Raw genomic sequence first — 18,433 nt, forward strand, 5'->3', positions numbered from 1 at the left:
ATATTTGTTTCAGCTGTACAGCAATGATTTGACATATGTATACTTTGTGAAATGATCACCACAATAAATCTAGTTACCATCTGTCACCATACAAAGTTACAGAATGCTTTTTTTTTCTTGTGACAAAAACTTTCAAGATTTGCTTTCTGAGCAACTTTTAAGTCTGCAATACAATATTATTGATATAGTCATCCTGCTGCACATTACATCCTCATGACTTATTTATTATATAACTGGAAGTTTGCAACTCTTAATTCCTTTCACCCATTTCACCCCCTCAACACCCCTCCGCTCTGGCAACCACCAATCTGTTCTCTGTATCCGTGAGTTTTTGTTTTGTTGTTTTTGTTTGTCTGTTTGGTTTTTTAGATTTCACATATGAGTGAAATCATATGATACTTGTCTTTCTCTGTTTGTCTTATTTCACTTAGCATTTCAAGTTCCATCCTTGTTGCAAATGACAAAATTTAATTCTTTCTATGTCTGAATAGTATTCCATTGTATATATACACCACATCTTTATCCATCTGTCCACTGATGAACACTTAGGTTGTTTCCATATCTTGGCTAGTGTAAATAATGCTGCAAAGAACATAGGTGTACATATTTTTTTAAATTAGTTTTTTTTTCCAATAAATTTCCAGAAGTAGGATTGAGGAACCTTCATACTGTTTTCCAATTTACATTCCTGATTAACATTCCTCTGACAGGTTCAAGCAATTTCTTAATTACTAAACAATATCTGTATAATCTTGGTAATATGTCCTAAGCTCTCCTTCTTGAAGTCCTACATTCGAAAAGAGAGCATTTGATTTCTATTCAATATGCAACATATGAAAATGCTCCAACAGCTGTAAAATGTCAAACATAGGCCAGGGATTCTTATGTGTCATGGGTGGGATCCATGTGATGCACTGTGTTCTACATCCTGTGCCTAGGCAGGTACCACAATTCAATGTGCCTCTGTTTCCCACTGAGCCTAGATGTTTCCTCTGAATCCTTTTCAACAGAAGAATCAAGGAAGCTATCATGAACAGACTGGAATGAAAATACTCTGTCTTCCCTGATTCCTTGCATATGGCCTTTAGATTCTTCTCTTCACATTCCACTTCCACTCATTTATTCAGTGATCTTCAAGAGGAATTAAGGGGAACGGGCATCCACTGACACTTTCCAACAACAGAGTTCGCTGTTTGAGAATACAAGGCGGCCTGCCATGTTGGTGTGTCAGGGATTGGGAACCCTGTTCTAAACAGTGACTTAGCTACTGCATCTGGGAGACAAACTGATTTCTGAATATGAATCCACTCTTCTGGTCAGAGGCTAAAATATTTGCCCAAATTCAAAAATAACTTTCCTAGGTATGTGAACTATGGATGCCAACTGTGGAAACACCTGTTTGTCTTGGCACAAGTAGATTGTGTAGTCCAGTATCACACAAAATCATCCAGTTTACAAACAGGATCAACAGCAATGTGTATGCAGACTCAGAGCACCTCCAACAGGAAGAAAAGAAATGTTGGAAAAGTGACTCAGAGATGAGTATATCTAGGTAGCTTCTCCTGACAGAAAGCCAGTTGCATGTGAGGAAGCGGTGGGAAGAAAGCTAAGATTAAAGAGAGACAAAGCAAAAAACCCAAGTTTTGCTTCAAATCAGTGCAAAGTCTTTATTTAAGAATCATCGTAAACCTGCATTCCTGTATCTTGATACTCCTTTTTCTCATTTTGCTATGGATGTATCTCCTTCTTCAAGAAATACAAGCTCAGAAAATAGCTTATAGTTTGTCATGGAAATGACAAATTGATAAGAGCCCCAGAGCACTTTCATGTTGTGAGGTAAAAGGCAATTATGCATTATTCCAAAATAACTACAGCTGCTAAGAATTGAGGAAGTAATACCTAAATGACTGTGGAAAATAAACGGGGAGAATTGTGAACTTTTTAATGTGGCGTTTTCAGCGAGCTCAAGTTATAAATATCAGCAAACGTTCTACCCTGCTTGGCTGCATTCCTCTAGTGCAATTTGTTTAGTGCTTTGAGATATGAGACAGCCATATATTTTACTCTCACTGCTAGTAGCCAATTTGCAAGAAAGCAAGTAATATAAAAATGGCTATTTACTCTGTTACAAGTGGTACAGTCCATTATCACTCTCCACCGATGTCGTTACAAGGATAGCAAATCAATAATCAGTTTTCATTCCCTGACTCAGTAAACCATCTGCTTCCACGATTGGAAACCTCGTTCAGTTTGGACGCAACCTTTACTGCTGTGCTGGAAGCTGATTCATTTGATAAGACCACAAACATCACCACAGGAAAATTTTTTTTTAATTACCTTTCTCTAAAACCTAAATGGTAAAGTGCTAGGGAGTTCCTTTGCCATAGGGGAAACCAACATTACAAGGCATTGTAAGTGTATCAGCAAAGAGGAGGACCTTGTCTAAACTGTCAAATGACGGAGTCCATCTCACACTTTTCTTCTTTTCAGCTGTTTCTGAAATAAGATTGTCGAAGTAGACATGGGCTCGCTGTGGGAAGCCTCCGGTTAGATATTTTATCACAGCCTCCAGGACTAATTCTGGAGCAGCGACTTAGGTTGAAGCTGAGGGTCATCATCAGTTAGATCCATTACACCTGTCACCTGCCTTCACCGATCACGCCCCCTTTAATTGTTTTTTTTTTTTTTTTTACAAAACCCTGCATGTCCTCTAAGCGTCATGGAACCTAAACAATAAGGTGTTTGCCCATTTTTTTTTTCCAAAGAAGTTAGAGTCAACTGTATCCAGTTCGAGTTCAAGCTGGTTAAGACCGGTTAAGACCACCAAGCCTCCAAATGAGCAGGCAGGGGTCCAGTTGGTGGTAAGTTGATGTCAGAGGGCCAAAACCCCGCCCTCAGAGCAGGTGAACGCTATTTTCCGAGCATGTGTCCCGTGAAGAAACTGTAGCGTGGTTGCATCTGTGCAGAACAAGGATTACCTCACCTTGTTCTTACCGCCAATCACCTTTCCCGACGTCCCCCACGCCTCAGCTTCAGCCCATACATATCTCAAGCCCCGCCTCCCAGGAAGCGGATCTGAGATTTGTTCTCCTGGCTCGGCTGCCTTGCGAATACACCTTTTCTCTGCTGCAAACCTCAGCGTCTCAGCGTTTGGCTTGCTGAACACTGGGCAAGCGTACCTGGTTTGGAAACAAGATTATGCACGCAGTCCCGAAAACTGAGCTGGAAATTGTTGGATACATTGCAGGTAAAAATTTTAATGGCCCCAAGCCCAAGTGTCTAAAATAATTTATTTGTTTTGTGTAACTCAGCTTTGGTGATTCTAAGCTTCCATTCTGCTAGATACAGGAAACGTCAACTCGTAACTTCCAAGGAGGTTTACTAAAATTCTGTGTTTTCTTAGTTCATGTTTTAAATTCTGTCACTCTCACTGCCCACCCCTCCCTCCACACCCAATCTTCCCCTTCCTCTTGCTGGGACTCACTACTAAGTTCTGAAGACGCTAACACCGACATTGGAGGAAGGCATCTGTTTGAAACTTGCTATTCTGTTCTGTGTTAGACTCTTTTGTAGACCACCTGCCCCATCTTGTCTCAAGCGTGTCTCCTCAGGCAGGCAATACACAAACATGGGGATACAGGGGCACAGAGATGGGCTGGCCTTTGTGGTTTTCTGTCAAGTTCCCCACTCCTTTTCAGGCTCTCGTGGTCTGCAGGCCCCCTCTTCCAACTATCTTCTGCGTCCCTCTCCATAGATGGCGAGAAGACTCCATTGCTACTTTGTGTCTTTGGGCCTCTGGCGTAGGTGAAGTGTGAGCCCTGACTGTTGCGTTTGTTTTCATAATGCAAGCGCCTGACCTAAGCTTTGATTGCAGAGGCATTCCCTTAAAAGATGGCCGTCTCCAGTAAACCTATTTCAAGCCACCCAACTAGATAAGGAGCCAGGGCACTTCCCCCACTGAGGATCCTTTTAGAGATCTTGGTTGATTTCAATAACTGACCATTTAGGCTAATTTTTTTTTCTCTTCCTGCATTTTAAATTCCCACTCTTACATTGTGTTTTAACCAGTAAAGAGTGAGCCTACAAAACCCTAATCCCCCACCCTCAACCCTAGTAAAAGAACCCAGTCCTGTGCACACACTCTTTCTACCCACAACCTTGCTGTGTGGCCCCAGGTGTGCAGTGTGATTTCCAGGTCTTATAAGTAATCAACTCCCCCCCCCCACAGTTCCCTGATGGCTATTGCTTTATTGCTGAGGGGCATATTGAAATTGTAAGAATCACAGGGGCCGGTCACGCAGCAACGTTGATTACTGATAGTCTGAGACTGGCAGAAAACAGAACTGCAGGTGGATCCAGAGCAAAGCAGACACACTGCCCCTTCGATCCATAGCAGCCGTCTCTGTTCTATTGTTTTCCCATTAGTGTAACACAAAGGGCATTGGTACAGCTTCTGACTCGAGTTCCAGACAGGACCAGGGAGGCACGGGTCCTCTTTACACTGCCTCCTTGCATTGATCATAAGCTGTATTTGGAAGATAAAGACAGACCAGCAACTAGCCAGCACTCATCTCTCACCCAACTGCTTCTCTGCTCCCAGATCATGGAATCTCTCTGGTTAAGTGGTACGGAGCAGAAAAGATGGCAAAAACTAAGTCTTTATGCTCATGTATCTTTTCTAATACTTCCTGATTTATAACTGCTCAAGGATTTTGATTGTGGAAGTCAATAATTTCGAATGCTTATTCTGTTTCCCTCACTAACAATTCTTATGCATTAAGTGCCCTTCTTTTTAGATGCATGAAAGAGTTTCACCTGGAATTTAGGGAGTGTGAGAAAGAATAAGCTATTTAATACTTAGACCCCTGCTTCAGACAGAGTTAAGTTTTAATCTGTCACTTCTCTGTGACATCTCAGAACAAAGGATAGTCTTATCTTACTGTGGGTATTAAACTCAACTAGAACCAAGCAATTGTCCTTTCAACTGTGTCCTTTAGCAGATTATTTCCAGGGAAAGTCTGCATCTTTTCCTTCATTTTCTGGAGGGATCAGAAGCAATCTTTATTTAAAATAAAACATATACTGAAAATATCTTAACATATAAATGTGTAGTTTAAAGAATGATTATAAAATTAACATCTATAAAACCACTATCAGAAGTCCTTATGTTCCCTTATGTCTCCTTCCTGATTACAAACACCTTCCTCACTTACAGAACCATCACCTTGATTTTTAATCGTATTTAATTAAATATATATGTGTATACACACAGTAATTCTAGTTTTGAACTTTATGTAGATGGAATCAAGTTATGTTCTTAAGATGGACTATGTTGCGTCTGGCTATGTTCATTCATGTTGTGTATAGAGTTTTACTTTGTACGAACACACCACATTTTTAAATTCATATCGTGTTAGAGCCGTGGTACATGCCTGGCTTGGGAGTACTTTGAGCAGTGCTGCTATGAACATTCTTACGGGTACAGGTGTCCTGGTTCACACAAGCACAAGTTTCTCTAGGGTAAATGTCTGAAATTCCTTGGTCATGGAATATACAGATGGTTAACAATAGAAGGTAATGCCAAATTTTTACAAAGTTGTAAATATTTAGCCTTCCAACAGTAGTGGGTGATTATTTCCATATCCCTGCACATCTCTTGCTATTTGTCTAAATGTTTGTCAGTTTTGTAGGGGTATAGTAATCATTCCTTGTGACTTTAATTTGCAATTTACTGCCTGCAGATGAATCTGAGCTGCCCTTTGCATGCTGCTGACCTTGGCTTTAACCTTTGGTAAAATCCCATTCGAGTTTATTGCTAATTTTGGGTTTGTCTATTTCTTAGTGGATTGTAAAAATGGCTTCACACATTTTGAATTCAGACCCTTTTGATTCCACATGTTGCAAATATTTCCTCTCTTGTCTTTTCAAATTGTTCCAGTGTTCTATGATGAGGAAAACTTTTACTTTTAATATGACTGAGTGTGTCTTCTACTTGAAATTTTCTGCTCTATGCTTAGTGCGTTTTGTAGCTTGTCTCCCACGATTATGAAGATAGTCTCGCACGCTCACATTTGAATCTTTGATCTGGAATTTGTTTTTGTGTAAGATGCAGTGAATTGGCATATTTTTTCCATATGAATATCCAATCCCTTCAGCACTACTTACTGAAAACCTCATCTCTTTCCCACTGCTCTGCAGTGTCACCTTGGTGAAAATTTGAATCCATATACATGTGGATCTATTTCTGGACTTACTATTTTTGTCTGTTGGTTTATTTGTCAATATCACACTATTAATTGCTTTTACTTGATAATAAATTATTATATCTGACAAAACAACTCTTTTACCTTGTTATTTTCTTCAGGTATATCTTGAGTATTGTCGCTATTAAATATTCATAAAAATTGTAGAATCACTTTGTGAATATACTAAAATCTTTGGAATTTTGATTGGGATAATATTGACTCCTTATACCAATTTAGGCAAAAATGGTAACTTTAAAATATTGACTCTTCATGTTCCTGAACAGAATATTTCCCTCACTTTGTGTTTATTTTTCAGTAAAATTTATTCTCCTTTAGAGGAATTTTGCAATTTTGTTAGCCTTAGATATTTTATAGGTTTTGATGGTGCCTTCAGTTGTACTGAATATTTTTTAAATCTATTTGTGACTGGAATGTGGTATTAAAATTTCTTTCTATCTTGATTTCATGAACAACTTTGCATACATAACTCATACTAATTTAAACTATGCTAGTAATTTATAATTTGTCACAATGTCTTTAATAATTTGCCTCTTCTAACAGTTCATTTATAGATTCTTAGATTTTCCAGTAATACATTTGTATGAATTAAAATTATAGTCATTTGATATATGTTCTTTTCTAATTCCTACATTTTTAGTATCATTTTCTTCCTTAGTTTAAAGCTAAGACTTCAAATAAAAGCTAAGCAGAAGTGGTAATGGTTGACATCATTGCTGTGATCTTGGTCCCAAAGGAAAAATTTTTAATGTTTTGCTATACAATATTGTTTGCTGTACTTTGTTTGTACATATGCTTTGTCAGAGCAATGAAATTCCCTTTTATTCTTAGCTGAATACTTTCTTTTAATATAAATGGATCTTTAATACTATCCAGCAATTTTTCTACCTCTGATGAGATATTGAGATGATTTTTCTCCTTTAACCTGCAAATAAGATAAATTATACCAATTTATGTCCTCTAGTTAAGTCAGTTTTCATTCTTGAGATATTAATCCTGGATATGATATATTTTCACACTTTTAAATTTAATTTTCTAATATTATGTTTAGGATTTGTTATGAGTGACTGTAAAGGAAAAACTCAATTTTTACTCCTGTGAGTCTTTCCCCTCTGAGCTGCCTTTATTATTTACACAGAACACTTTACTTCTGACACTTCTGGTTACCAAATGTGGGGAAGTTTCCCCACAGCAAGTGATTCTCCATGACACCCAGTTGTAGCTGGGTGTCCTACAATTTAATTCAATTCTGACACTATCTTTTTGGAGAGAGCGTTGGATCACACATGTTAAGGGCTCAGTCCCACAAGACTGCTCCCACCGAATTCAGATGCCAATCACAAGTAGGTTCCCAGGTTACCTACAACATCTGTCGAATTTGGCTGCAAACTGAGTGTCCCCATGACCCCCACCTCAGTTCAATTAGTGGCTCACAGAGCTCAGGGAAACACTTAACTTATATTCACCACTTTATTAAAGGATATCATAAAGGATACAGATGAAGAGCTACATAGGGTGAGGTCTGGAGGGTCCTGAGTGCAGGAACTTCTGTCCCCGTGGAGTTGGGGTATGTCACTCTCCCAGTATAGATATGTTCACTAGCCCTGAAAAACAATTCAAACCCTGTACTATTGGGTTTGTAATGGATGCTTCCTCAAATACACATGATCATTGACAACATTTCCAGCCCCCCCCCCCCGGAGAATGGGGGAAGTGGGGCTAAAAATTCTAAGCTTCTAATCAAGGCTTGGACTTTCTGGTGACCTGGAGCTATCCTGGAGCCCATCCAGGGTCACTTCATTAGGGGAAAAAAATGCTTCTAGTGCTCTTACCACTTAGGAATTTACAAGGGTTTTAAGAGTCCTATGTCAGTGCAGGTTTGCAAACTTGGGAGTTTCCCAGATGAAAGCTGAAGCTGGCTCCTTACAAGGAAGGCAAGGAGAGACCAAAGGAGGCATAACCCTTCAGATTGGTAGGGGGCAGGTTTAATAAGCAAGAGAATTTATATGGGGAGGTTGCCTCAGACAGTCACAAGACAAATAGCTCTGTGCGCCCACCTGCCAGAATCTTTTTTTTTTGTATGTATGTTTTTTTATTGTAGTATAGTCAGTTTACAGTGTGTCAATTTCTTGTGTATAGCATAATGCTTCAGTCAGACATGAACATACAGAATCTTTAAACTTTATATAGAGGCCTTAACTGGATTCAGTCACATACACAGTCCAGATGGTCTAGACAACACCTTGTTCTCTCAATGCTGCCTGCTTGAAACAGCTTACTCAGACCTTGGGAATGATGGGCATGGAGTGGGTGGGGAGCCTCTGCCCAGGTCTAGCTTGAAGATCAGTTCCCAGTCACGTCCCACTGTTGATCTCCAACAGTCGGGGACAGAGATGCGATCAAAGACCAAATACTAGAACAAGAGATGGTCCCACTACTCCTGTCTGTTACTTAGTAAATCACAAGGGCTTCAGGAGCTCTGTGCTAGGATTGGAGGTGGAGACCAATACGTTTTCTCTTATCTCACAGTGATCTTGTATTTTTAGGTTTTTTTTTATGGTAATGTTGTTGGTTTTAGTATCAAAGATACACTAGTCTCATACATTTTCTATATTTCTTAAAGAGTTTATGTAAGATTAAATTTATTTCTTCCTTGAATACTTGGGAGAATTCCCAGATGAAACGAAAAAGACCTAGAGTTAATTTTTGAGAAATACTTGAGCATGAATTTACATGTTTAAAGTCATATAAAATATACAGGTTATCTACATTGTCAGTTTTGATGAGCCATATTTATTAGTTTGTAAGTGTTCATAATATATTTTTTTTCTTTTTGGACTGCAGCCTTTCTTGTGATGTAACTTTTTCTCCTCTGATAATTATATATACCTCTCCTATTCTCCCTCCCACCTTGGTAAATCTCATCAGAGATTTGGCAGTTTCACTAGTCTGCAAAGAACTATTGGCTTTGTTAATCCTTAATCCAAATAATATTCAATTTACTTAAACCTATTAAATATTCAATTTATTTAAATTTTTTTTAAATTAAAAATCTGGTTAATTTTAGTTACACTGAATATCAGTCTTAAGAACTAAAAATTATTCTCTCAATTCTCCTTATGTTTCAGATCATCTTGTAAACAATGTTTTATGTTAACCCAAGCTCATATTCCTCTTTGGTAACTTGGTGTCATTCCTTAAGTAACTTAACTTTCCTACTGAAACCTACTGCCTGATGAGGTCTTTAGAGAATCAAGAAGATGGTATTTCCCTTGAGCACCTAACCACTACTTTGCCATAACAAATGACCCTACTTTAAAGTAGATAAATGTAAAAGCATTACCGAGGAAAAAGGACAAAGCTGGAGGCATAATCCTCCCAGACCTCAGACAATACTACAGAGCTATAGTAATCAAAACAGCATGGTGTTGGCACAAAACCAGACATATGGGTCAATGGAACAGAATAAAGAACCCAGAAATAAAGCCACAGATCTATGTTTAATTACTCTTCAACAAAGGAGGCAAAAATATACAATGGAGAAAAGACAGTCTCTTCAGCAAGTGTTGTTGAGAAAGCTGGACAGCCTCATGTAAATCAATGAAGTTAGAACACTCTCTCACACCATACTCAGAAATAAACTCAGAATGGCTTAAAGACTTAAAAATAACATAGGCAAAACAGTATCTAACATAAATTATAGCAATGTTCTCTTAGGTCAGTCTCTGAAGGCAATAAAAAAAAAGCAAAAATAAACAAGTGGGACCTAATCCAACTTAAGCTTTTGCACAGCAAAAGAAACCATAAACAAAATGAAAATACAACCTACTGACAGGAATAAAAGATTTGCAAATGATGAGACTGACAAAGGCTTAGTTTCCAGAATATACAAACACACACACAACTCAATAACAACAAAAACAACCCAAACAAAAAATAGGCAGAAGACCTAAATAGACATTTCTCCAAAGAAGACTGACAGATGCCAATAGGCACATGAAAAGCTGCTCAACATCGCTAATAATCAGAGAAATGCAATCAAAACTATAGTGAGGTATCATCTCACACTAGTCAGAATGGCCATCATTAAAAAGTCCACAAACAATAAATGCTAGAGAGGGTGTGAGGAAAGGGGAACCCTCTTACACTGTTGGTGGGAATATAATTTGGTGTAGCCACTGTGGAAAACAGTATGAAGACTCCTTAAACTAAAAATAGAATTACCATATGATCCAGCATTCTAACTCCTGGGCATATATCCAGAGAAAACTAATTCAAAAAGATAATATGCACCCTAATATTTATAGGAGCTATTTGCAATAGCCAAGATATGGAAGCAACTTAAATGTCTATCCACAGATGATTGGATAAAGAAGTGGTGTGTATGTGTGTGTGTGTGTGTGTGTGTGTATATATACACACAATGGAATACTACTCAGCCATAAAAAATGAAATCATGCTATTTGCACCAACATGGATGGACCTACAGATTATCATACTAGGTGAAGTAAGTCAGAGAAAGACAAATATATGATATCACTTATATGGGGAATCTGAATATGCAAATGAACTTATTTGCAAAACAAAGACTGACAGACATAGAAAACAAACTTATGGTTACCAAAGGGTAAAGGGTGGGAGGAGGGATAAATTAGGAGTTTGGGGTTAGCAGATACAAACTACTATATATGAAACGGATAAACAACAAGGTCTTACTGTATAGCACAGGGAACTATATATTCAATATCTTGTAATAACCTATAGTGAAAAAGAATATGAAAAAGAATAGATATAACTGAATTACTATGCTGTGCACCAGAAACTAACAACATTGTAAATCAACTGTACTTCAGTAAAAAATCCTTTCTATAAAGGGATTTTTGCTTTATTTTTGAGTTTTTAAAAATTTCTTTTAATGTTCACAATCTTAATTTGATATATTTTTTTAACTTCATGAGATGGATTCTTGTTAAATTTAATCTTTCTTCTTTCTAATACATACATATGCGGTTATAATTCTAACTGGTACAGCCCACAAATCTTAACATGCAGTATTTTTATTAAGTTCAAAATATTCATCATAATGGATATCAATGCATATTAGAATAAGATACTCTTATTTTGACCCATGTGCTATTAAGAAACAGTCCTTAACTTATAAACACATGGTAATGTTGCCTAAATTGATTTTTAATCTAATTACCTGGTAATACAACAATATATGAAATATAAATCCAACCTTAACAATGTATCAAAAATAAATCCAGTTTTTGAAAAATTTGAGGCAAGTTATGGACCAGCATATGATTAATTTTTGTAAATATTGTGTGTATGCTTGAAAAAAATGTGTATGCTGAGGTTAGGGGGTATAATGTTGTAATATACTTCCTTTAGGTCAATTTGTTTATATCCTGTGCCTTTTATATTAGTTTCATTTACTTTGAAGGCTCTTCCCTTAGACGCTTTCATGGCTAACGGCTTCTCTCTTTTCAGGACTATGCTTATGGATTCTCTTCTTAGACCTTCCCTGATGACCCTACCCCAAAACAGGCTTCACTTCTCATCTCCCTTACCCTGTGTTATTTTCCTTAAAGCACTTCTCTCCACTGGACATTACACTATATATCTGTTTGTCATTATCTCTCTAACTGTAATATAAACACCTTGAGGCAAGAACTCTTCCTGGCTTGTTTACTGTGCTGTCTCTGGCCTTTGCAAAGTATCACACACTAAGTGCTCAGTAAATGTTTTGAATGATTGAGTGAATGAATTTAAAATAGTACTCAACAGAGAACTTGGCAGACATATCTAAAAGCTTTATTTGCCCTGCTGTGTTCCTCCAATAGATTTGGCAGTGCCCAGATAGTCAACAGGTAGGCTGAGAACACAGGTAAGCACGGAGCAAGAAACGGAGAATGAAAAAAACCCTACCATAGAACCAGGCCAAAGTGGTGTTCAGTAAATATTTGCTGCATGAATTAAATTTGAGAATAAAGAAGGGTGAAAAGAGAAGGGAAAGTGAGAAGGAGAGATCAAGTTGTAAACTGAACAAAGGATGACACTAATAGGCAATATGTGCCTCTAGATGTTTCTCTTTTGTGGAAGCACCTGCCGCCTTCTGCCCATTTACCTGCTGCCTCCCAAGAGAGGGAATTACTGATATGACTTAGTTAAGGAAAGAAGCTGAGTGCATGTAAAGCTCAGCCCCTTCCTTCCTCCTTGTGTTTTGGCACTAATTTCCCTGTAGGCAGTGCACATTCTACCCTGCTCCTCCACACACTAAATTTCACAGGGGCAATCTCTGTATGTGTGGGAGCTCTGTTATTGTCCAGTGGTAGGTGGGTAAATGTTTTTAATTCTTAGAATCAATTTTATGAAGCCCACTATTATTATGTACCTGTGTCACAATTTTCCAAACATAATAATTCAGGGTTTTTTTGTTTGTTTGTTTTTAATCTCTATCTGCTTTGTTTCTTTGCTATTGCTAAATTGCTTCTAAACTTGGGCAGAGAACAGGGATATCCATTTATAATAGTATATTTTCACTATGTTTTATCAATATTAAGTCACCTCTTTCAAGCAAGACTTCCACAGTGATAGAAGCTGGATTTTCATAAAAACAAAACCAGACTGAAAAAGCTGAGGGAAGAAAGAAAGTAGGTTTCTGTTTCAGAAATTCAGCCAGTTGGCTATGTAAGCTTTTCCTTATTCCACTATTCAATCATACTGAATGTCCATGAGCTGTCTACACTGGCAAAATATAATGTAGAGATGCAGCAATTGTTCAGCAAACTTAGACTAATAGGGAAAAAGATGCCACACTAAGGATATGGCTGGGATTTACTGGAACAAATTACTGTTCATGTTTGCATTCTAGGTTATCCTTAGAAATAGCCTGTATTCATAAGTGTGGGACCCTTATACTGAAGCTTCTGACCAGCCGGATTGGAGGTGAGTAGTGAACTCAGAGCCATTAAAAATATGCTGATCTACAACATTTTGGATGAATACAACTAGAAATGAAATATCCTGAAAGTAAAATTAGAAAGAACAGCATCAGGGTATGGTCCAGGTTAATGCAAAGCTAATAAGGAAGTTCGATAGGAAAGACACTTCGTGTATATATGTATGTATATATATTGATGTATATATTTTGAATCAGGACTTTTAATGACAGCAACACCACCAGTAGCAATCAAAAATGAAAATGTAGCTAAATAATACATTTAGGCGGAGGGGAATAAACAGGTCCTTTTACTGAGTCTCATCTCAGACGTCCTGGGGTAGCTTAAGTACTGTAGGAACTCTTCAAGAAGGTAGATAACTCTGTCGAAATCTTCGGAATGTTGTCGACCCTCCAATAGCACATGCTTCTAACTCTTGCTCATGCATATGTATCTTTTCATTTGAAAGTGCCCGTCTGAAATGTTGCATGAGTTGCCATTTTGTTTCAATATGACAAAATAAATCAATCCCACAATGAATAGTGATGCCCTTCGGGAGTCTACCTTAGAATTTATTGGGGAGGGGTATAGAAAGAAGTTAATGACACAATATGTCAAACTGTGGCATTGAAAGTGAGAACTAACTTCCATAGGTCATTAAGTTCCAACAAAGGTATCACATCTTTATCTCTTTCTAACTTATATCAATGCCAAGTGTTACTGGCTGCTATTCAAAGGAAAGGTGAACCTGCTTCTTTCAACAGTGTACATATCTGTGTCACCAATCATATTTTCAGAAATATGTTTGATTTTTTTTAACCATTTATGGGCAGGCAGTATCTGTGGTTTAATTGGAAAAAAATGGGCTCCTGGGACAAGCTGGTTAATCAGCCGTTTGGGGAATGAGCCATATGTTGATTTGTTCTTGGTTGCTTTCCAGTCCTCCCCCTGACCTACTACATTTTCCAAGCTTCCTTTTCTCTCTGACTCTTACATAGGTTGGATTAAAGGGAAGGAATTATGGAAGACCAGAAGGCAGGAGGAGGGGAGAAGCCAGCGTATTTGTCTTGTCTCCCTGTCTTGAGCAATGTCCTGAGTAGTGCTTGTGTTTTCTGTGATTCCAGCTCTCACTAGGTGGGCTGGTCCCTACTTCAACAGAGTAGCCCCTGCCATGTGCTTAGCTGTCGCCAGTTGGTCCTGGTTCTGGTTTTTGCACTTTGATAACACCATTTCTGCTTGTTACCCCATCACGTTCAGCAGCTGTTCATCTCTGATTTGGTTTTCTCTGTTTAGCTTCAGAGCTCTTCCAACACACATGTAACTAAGTCCCTATATTAAATTCCCTCTGCTTGAAATTTCTAAAATGGTTCTCTTTGTTTCTTACTGGACCCTGACTGAAACAATGACCAAGAGGAGAAAGGACAAAATGAGGTTGGGTAAACATAGTGGAAAAATAAGAGGTGAGCAGAAGAAACATTGAAAAATTATTTTCTAGTGTAGGAGGACGAAAAGGATAACCAGCTTGGTTGGTCAGTTGAAGTTTATCTCCTCTAGTGGATTCAGATCTCAGTTCTGCCTCTTAGGATCTCTGCAATCTTAGGCAAATTACTTCACCTTTCTCTGTGTCAGTTCCCTCTTTAGTAAAATGGTGTTAAAAATAGGACCGTTGACATAAGCTTATTGTGAACATTAAGGAAATTATCAGCAATGCCTAGTTCATAGCAAGTCATTAAAATGTTATAATAAACTCTCTACTGTTTTTAATATTGTGGTGATACTTAGGAGTTTCCTGGTTATTTTTGGTGTATTTAAGCTACAAATAGATATTGCAATTTTTAAGTAAGGAAGTAGACTAATTCATGAATAGAAAAATATGTAAAATAATGAACAAATGAACTCCTAAAACTGATGCATTAAAGAGAGAATAAATGAATCCATTCCTTACCATCAGAGACCATCTTAAAGGTACAGCTGATTCTTATAGTTCACTCTATCCTCAGAGTGAAGATTGGAAGGAGGTATTTGCCGGATTTACTCACACCTGCCTTGGTTATTTACACTGTTGCTCCACTTTTTATCTAGTTCTTCCATTTACTCAAAGACCTACTTCCTAACCTCACTGACAACATTCTATTACAGCTTTTTACAGCCTTAGAAACCCAAAGTAGCATAGAAGTAAGGACAGAGGCCAAGGTAAGAGTGCATTGTCAAGGGTTATAACCAGAAAGGTTCTTGATCCGTCTTTTTTTTTCTTTCTTTCTTTTTGAGGGAGGAAGGAATCACATTTTCTGTCACCTAGTAATGTAGCTTTTTCTCCCCATGTGCTTGACTTATTGTTTTTTTAGTCTTCTTGGCTCTTTTGTCCCAAAAGACTGAAAACAAAATTCTAGAGTACTTAACACCTCTGTGGCAAGTGCTAACGGACCAGGAAATTGTCATGGCCACCAGGACCTTACTTGAAAAGTGAACACTGAAATTTTCCCCCCATTTTTAACTTCAGCATTGGATTATCAAAGCAGTCCCCCTGCTTATTATCTAATTGTTCCATACATTGACATACGAAACCATCTAAACATTGGCCTTGTTTCCCTCTTCAAACATCCTTGTAAGCTTTTTACCCGACCTCCTGTTTCACAATTCTATCTCAGCAGTATGGAACGGCCTACAGATGCTACCGTGTCACTCCTCTGTGGGTTTTCTTATGTTGTCCTCATCTCCTGGAACACTGCTTACTGCAGTCCTTTGGATAGCTCCATCCCAGTTCAGGCCTCCTGAGGTCTCCCCTAACAACTCTTCCCCTAATAGGATGGGTTAGATACTCCTCCTTTTTACTCCCTTAGCACCTAATGGCGACTTCTATCACAACCCTTAACAATACTGCTTTTAAATCCATCGTCTACAACACCTTATAACATTTTATGCTTCTCAAGGATAGGACTGGTATCATTTCATTTTTTTTTTCTCTCCCTGATCGACACATAGCTGGTGCATAATAAACACTTTTGGCTGAAAACAAGGTCAAAACATGTGTTCCAAAAATTTTGGCCCCAGAGTTTCAATCTAATAATTTAAGCAATTATTTCTTTTTTGTTCTCTTTCCCTTAAATTATCTAGATAATTGTATCTGGACAGGATAATTGTAGCATCTCATACCTGCTGTTTTTAGTACTGTGTGAATTGCACTCTCTCCCTAAAAACAGTATTATGATATCAACACATTATCTAATTCCATCCCTGGGAAAGAATAGTCATTTTTTTGTTATTTGCCTTAAAACAATGAGGAGTAGAATGCGGGCAGGATAGGAAATGCCTCACCTGTTGCAGTCACTCATTGGGACCTCCTTTAGCAAGACTTCATTCTGAACACCTAGGTTTTGTTTGTTAATGTCCCCATGTAATATAGTCTTTTCTTGGTCACTCAGTAAATACTAGCTGCTCTGGCTTGACTGAATAATTCCAAAACAGACCACTTAACAGATCTCATGGATGTAAACACATGGTGGGAAGTTGGGGTAGGAATGTTGAAGACACCCACATAGGGAAAATTTGAGTCAATCAACCCAGTCTTCTTTCTCTGTAGTGTGAAAAGCTCTTTTGTCCTTGATTATCGGAAAAGTGCCACCAAGATGTATTGTTTCTTAGGAAATTCCGTCCATTTCTTAACTGTGCAGACGAATACAGGATGCTCCATGTAACTTTCAGGATAAAATGTTTCTTCCCTTTCAGGTTCTTCCAAGGGAAACAATACCCAGCCTTTTCAGCAGGCTAATATTTATCACATAAAATGACTTCAAATTACCCAACTGCTCTTTACCATTGAATTTTTGGTCCTTTGGCAAGTAGGTAATCATTTCCAATTATTATCTACCTGCTTGCAACTGCGTATCTGTACTACACCCCTTTATCATCATCCCACTTCTCCACACAGCCTGACAGCAGAATCCAAGTGCTGAGCAGTGATAGGATTTACTCAGTTAATCACCCTCTTAGAATTTTTTTTCCCCAAAGGGTCTTGAGATGCTGAAGTTACTCACTGGTATTCTTGGAGGGGAAAAACAAACTGGATTAGCTATGCATGTTCTTGATGGTTCATCAGTATGGCTAAGATGTTTTGAACTCTGAAGAAAGGCATCTCCCAGTCCCTGGCCAGCTAGCTATGTAGTTGTCCAAGAGGTTGAAGCACGTGGGGGCGGGGCATCAGAAGGGGTCAATATGAGAAAAAGCTTCAAAGAAGATTCTCCTAATAATAACCATCACTCACTGAGCATCTATTACACTTATGGATTTCATAACATATCACGTAATCCTATAATAACCCCTCAAGGCGTGTTGTATTAAACCTCTCCCCTCTTTTAATAAATAAGGATCCCATTATTTAGGTGAGTTAGTAACTTGTGCACAGTCCACTGAACTAAAAAGTAATGGAACCAGGATTCAAACCCAGGACCGTCTGGCTCCAAGACACGTGCTCTTTCCATTTTATCTTCTGCCAAGTATCAGCATAAGTCAAATCTCAGCTGCTGCCATTTCTCTCTATATTTTCTATCATCACTGATCCCCACCCTCCTACAAACCTGCTGCCTGCCCTGATTATACAGTCAGATCACCAGGGACGCTGGACTGGTCTGGTTTCCACTGCACTCTGACCCCATAACCAGTCACTGCTCATACCCTCCCTGATTCTTAGAACTCCTTCGAATTAGCTCACAGAGACTTTGTCCTTAATGCTAGGAAAATGAACACCCAGCCATGAGAGTTCCTTTATCCAGCAGTGTTTTATCAACATAATGCTGTCATTATATCCCTTCTCCTCCAGAACTGACATTTCTTTTCTCTGAATATCTGTAACATTTTTTTTTCTGTACCTTGCTGTATTCATTTGTTTTCCAAAATGACGTTATCCAAAATAGGTGTTCAATAAATACCTAGCACAAATACAAGTTCATAAATGACTGAAGGAACAAGCATGGACCGTAGGGAGCTGGTCTCTTTACAATGAGGAGAGTGTTTTGAATCAAGACATATGCCTGTGCTTAGGAGGTGATGTTTCAGGCCATCCACCACAATTCCCACTGTCTTTTGTTGGGTTCCAAAGCTTGAGCCAAATACAGACTTACTAGCTTTTAAACCCATGTCAAACTGTTCCTCACTTTTGCTATTGTGTATTGCCTAAGCTGTTAACAAAGGCCGGTCAAATATTTATCTTGGTCTGAGTTCCTCAGCTTC

At 38.2% G+C, this 18,433-nt stretch overlaps 1 long non-coding RNA gene across 1 annotated transcript in view; it reads left to right on the plus strand.

Annotated features, from left to right (window-relative positions):
- The window catches only part of LOC141578852 (uncharacterized), a 101,031-nt gene that overhangs the window by 10,599 nt on the left and 71,999 nt on the right, over positions 1 to 18,433 (plus strand). The window contains exon 2 of the long non-coding RNA XR_012509653.1: positions 13,141 to 13,214. This is a non-coding gene — a long non-coding RNA (uncharacterized LOC141578852). The remainder of the gene's footprint in view (positions 1 to 13,140; positions 13,215 to 18,433) is intronic.

This window comes from Camelus bactrianus, chromosome 10, assembly GCF_048773025.1.
Source record: "Camelus bactrianus isolate YW-2024 breed Bactrian camel chromosome 10, ASM4877302v1, whole genome shotgun sequence".
Classification (NCBI taxonomy): domain Eukaryota; kingdom Metazoa; phylum Chordata; class Mammalia; order Artiodactyla; family Camelidae; genus Camelus; species Camelus bactrianus.